Consider the following 4,505-nt stretch of genomic DNA (forward strand, 5'->3'; position numbering starts at 1 on the left):
GTGATGATGTAAGATGCCCCCTGAGAATGTAACCAATGATATTGCAATACGTGTTAACCCTCGATTGGATGGCATGGTGATATAAAAGAGACGCCCCGCGAGAGAGGGGGAAGAGAAAAGGAAAGGGACGGAGAGAGGAACTGTGCTCTCTCGGGGCGCACTGCTCAAGAGAACGATTAAAGCTTTCCGCTGCACAAATCGTGTTGAGTGCTTTCCTGCTGGACGGGAGGGCGCCCGACATACATTCATGTTGAAGTCTTAACCCCAAAGTGAAGCTATTTGAAGGCAGAGCCTTTTAGGTAGTGCTAAGCCATGAGGGCAGACCCTTGTGAATTGGATCCCTGTCCTTATAAGAAGCCCAAATAAGCTTTTTTGCCCTTTCAGCTGTGTGAGGACACATGGAGAAAGTGTCATCTATGACCCCAAATTGGCCCTCAGCAGACAAAATCTACCCCTTGATCTTGGACTTCTACCTTCTAGAATTATGAGAAATGTCTGTTGTTTATAAGTCATACAGTTTATGATTTTATTATAGCAACATTAATGGACTAAGACATTTATTAAGGCAGCAAGAGATTTAATTAACCATATAGTTCTCTTTATGTGGCAGGCAGGTGTGGTAATATTTTCCCTGTCCACTTTATAAGAGTGATTCTTAGCAAGCAAAGAAATGTACATAATGCATTGTAGCAATGATAAAAAACCAAACAACCACAATACGCTATTACTGCATTTATAGGTATCATTCAGTTGGTTGTCTCCTTAGTTGTGCAGCTTTTAAATTTGAGGTGATCTCTCATGTCTATTTTGCTTTTTCTTACTTGTGTTTTCTGGGGGTCTTTTCCAGAAATCATTGTCTAGACTAGTGTCATAGAACTTTCTGTCTATGTTTGTGAAAGTTTAAAGAATTTCAGCAAGACACGGGCAATAACTTCAAGAGTGTAACCATCAACTTGGTTTGTGGCACTGTCTTCTTGAAAGATGCTGAGGGAGTAGGTGTTCAGTATTCTCAACACAAAAATTACAAAGACATACATTGAGGCTTTATTTGTGTGTACACAATGTATACATATTTCAAAACATATTGCACATGATAAGTATAATTTTCTGTCAATTAAAATAAAGGTACCATTTAGACTTCACTACTGTAAGTACTATTCAATATAATTCAGATCTTTTCCATGTACACACACATTATATCTAAAATAAAATTATTTTCAACATCTATTTTATACTTTTTCAATTAATAGGTTTCATATTCCCATTTTGATTATTCTTCATCTTATTCACATAATAAGTACTCCATGTTCAAATGTATCCAGTTTTCCCAAATATTCTTGACAATTGGTATATCCAAATCAGTATCCAATCACAGATGAGTTTTCCACCTTGATGTACTCCTGGATTGCCTTTAATCTAACAAAACCTTTTGTAATGGCACAGGGTAGTGGACAAGACCACCTCCCGTCTTGTGGAACTGCCTGAGTGTCTTCTCCTGTGGTCACTTGGCTTGCTGCTAAGTCTCCCATGCCTCCTCTAAAGCCGAAGGCAGGACTGTAGGCTGGATGGAGTCAGGATAAAGAAAGAGTTGCTGATGTGTGCACTTCATTCTGCATCATGGCAGGAGAAGCACCTGAAACAAGGGGTTGATTTTGAAACTCAAAATCAACTAAGTCCCTGGAGAAATACTGGTCATGAAAGCCAAACATTCTATGGATAAAAAAAAAATCTCAAAATTCTAAAGAATAACTCTACTTATTAAAAATTAAACTCTACTTATTAAAAATAAACCTGAGACCTGAAGTAAAAGTCTATTCTCCAATTCTTTGACTCTTTCTTGGTTTCTGGCTTTAAAAGATGCACATGGTAGGCATCTTTTAACACAAACCTATAAGGAGTACAGCATCTCAAGCCAACCATGGTAGAACTGGTACAATGCATGGGACAACTACTGGGGGACATGACAGTAGTTGTAATGTCAAGGGATAGTGGACAAGACCATGTTCCATCTTATGGAACTGCCTGAGTGTCTTCTTATATAGCCACTTGGTTTGCTGCTCAATCTCCCATGAGATACATACACGTTGTGTATATTAGAGCTTTACCAGGTATTGCCTCTCCTGAAAATAACCTACATAAAGCATTTCTTACACATAAAAGCTGAAGAGACAGTTTTAAAGAACTTTATTCCTATAAATATGGCACACATTCATTGTGAGACACAGGTTACATTATTGTTTTTTAAAAATGTTGGAGAGCTTTCCTGGTGCCATTTAAGAACTTTGGCAGACTCTGGGCAGTCTGTGGGACTCTGGTAAGCTCTGACCTTCCTTAGCCCCCAGCGTGCAGGCATGGAGCTTCTGTTGGTGCCAGTCCAGCATTTTAAGAACTAGGAGAATTCTAGGTGGCTTGTGGAATGCAGGAGAGCTGCAATCTGTGGGCCCAGCATGAGCAGGCACAGAGCTTTCCTGGAGCCACTTAAGAATTTTGACAAACTCTGGGAAGCCTTCAGGACTCTGTCAGGTGATTACTGGGAGGTTCAAAAATGCCAAAATGCAGGAGCATAAGGCAATCTCAATGCTCTAGCTACCCCAGAACAAATCCAGGAGACAAAAGTGACAAGAACTTGGATATCACACACCTGAAATCTTTGAAATGATAGCAACTGAAGTAAAGAAACAAGTGCATCAGGCTGTCGGTGAAATAAGATCAGAAATAATCTCTCAGGTTCAAAAAGAAAGAAAGGGCAACAATCATGAAAAAATTGCTCAGCACAACTAAAGAAGACGTCATAGAAAAATAGAGGAGAATAGAAAAAAGATGGAAACACTGAATGAACAATACAGGAAAGAATTAGAATGCATGAAACAGATTCAAACAGATATCCAGAAAATTAAGAACTCCATTGAAAGCGGGCAAAACCACTAGAATGAAACCAAAGATAGACTTTTAGACCTTGAAGACAGTGTTGCAGCTAATGAATGTGAAATAAAATATCTCTTAAATCTAACAAGGAACCAGGAAACAATAATTTAGCAGCTGCAAGAAAATGCAAAAAAAAAAAAAAAAAAAAAAAAAAAAAAAAAAAAAAAAAAAAAAAAAAAGAATAATAGGTATGATAAAGCAGTGTGACACAGCACAAATGACATTAAAAGACTATTTTCCAAAGTACTAGCACAAAATTTTTCAAACATGAGAAAATAAACTGACATAAAAATAAGTGATGCATACAGAATTCCATACAATCACAATCACAATAAATGTACACCTAAACACATAATAATCAAGATCGCAGAAATTCAGCCAAAGAATAGAACATTAAAAGATTCTAGAGCGCTTTGGGCCTGGACTCCCAACACACTTGGTGGTTTGGACAAGATGAGTTCAATCGGAACTGGGTATGATCTGTCAGCCTCTACATTCTCTCCTGATGGAAGAGTTTTTCAAGTTGAATATGCCATGAAGGCTGTGGAAAACAGTAGTACAGCTATTAGGATCTGATGTAAAGATGGTGTTGTCTTTGGGGTAGAAAAATTAGTTATTTCTAAACTTTACAAAGAAGGTCTCAACAAGTGACTTTTTAACATTTTTTGGCATGCTGGAATGGCAGCAGCAGGCTTGCTGGCAGATGCTCGGTCTTTAGCAGACACAGCAAGGGGAGAAGCTTCCAACTTTAGATCTAACTATGGCTATAACATTCCACTGAAGCATCTTGCAGACTGAGTGGCCATGTATGTACATGCTTACACACTCTACAGTGCCATCAGAACCTTCAGCTGCAGTTTCATGCCTGGGTTTTACAGTATGAATGATGGTGCACAACTCTACATAATTGATCCTTCAGGTGTTTCATATTGTTATTGGGGCTGTGCTATTGGCAAAGCCAGGAAAACTGCAAAGACATAAATAGAAAAGTTTCAGATGAAAGAAATGACCTGCTGTGATGTTGTTAAAGAAGTTGCAAAAATAATTTACATAGTACATGATGAAGTTAAAGATAAAACTTTTGAACTTGAGCTCAGCTGGACTGGTGAATTAACTAAAAACATGAAATTGCTCCAAAAAATGTAAAGGAAGAAGCAGAGAAATATGCTAAGGAATCACTGAAGGAAGAAGATGAATCAGATGATGAGAATATGTAACAATTATCTTAGCATCTAATCGGCTTTACATTTCTATGACAGTCCCTTGCAACTATTTAGCCCCTGGATTATACATATCCATCACTGAATTTTCATTAAAATATTGTCTAGTGACAAAAAAAAGATGCTAGAGAGAAGAAACAAATCACCTATAATGGAAAGCTCATCAGAATCATGGCGGATTTCTCAATTCAAACCATCAAATCAAGAAGAGCTTGGAGTGAAGTACTTCAGGTACTAAAAGAAAATGACTTCCAACCCAGATTGATGTACCCTGAAAAACTATCTATCAAATTCAAAGGTGAAATAAGATCTTTCCATGACAATCAAAAAAGTTCATGACCACCAAACCAACCCTACAAA

General features: G+C 37.8%; 1 pseudogene; it reads left to right on the forward strand.

Annotated features, from left to right (window-relative positions):
- The first annotated feature begins 3,378 nt into the window (after nucleotides 1-3,378).
- On the forward strand, nucleotides 3,379-4,170 carry LOC101580467 (annotated as a pseudogene).
- Nucleotides 4,171-4,505: the final 335 nt, after the last annotated feature.

The sequence above is a fragment of the Octodon degus genome, unplaced genomic scaffold (assembly GCF_000260255.1).
Source record: "Octodon degus isolate 3935 unplaced genomic scaffold, OctDeg1.0 scaffold00261, whole genome shotgun sequence".
NCBI lineage: Eukaryota > Metazoa > Chordata > Mammalia > Rodentia > Octodontidae > Octodon > Octodon degus.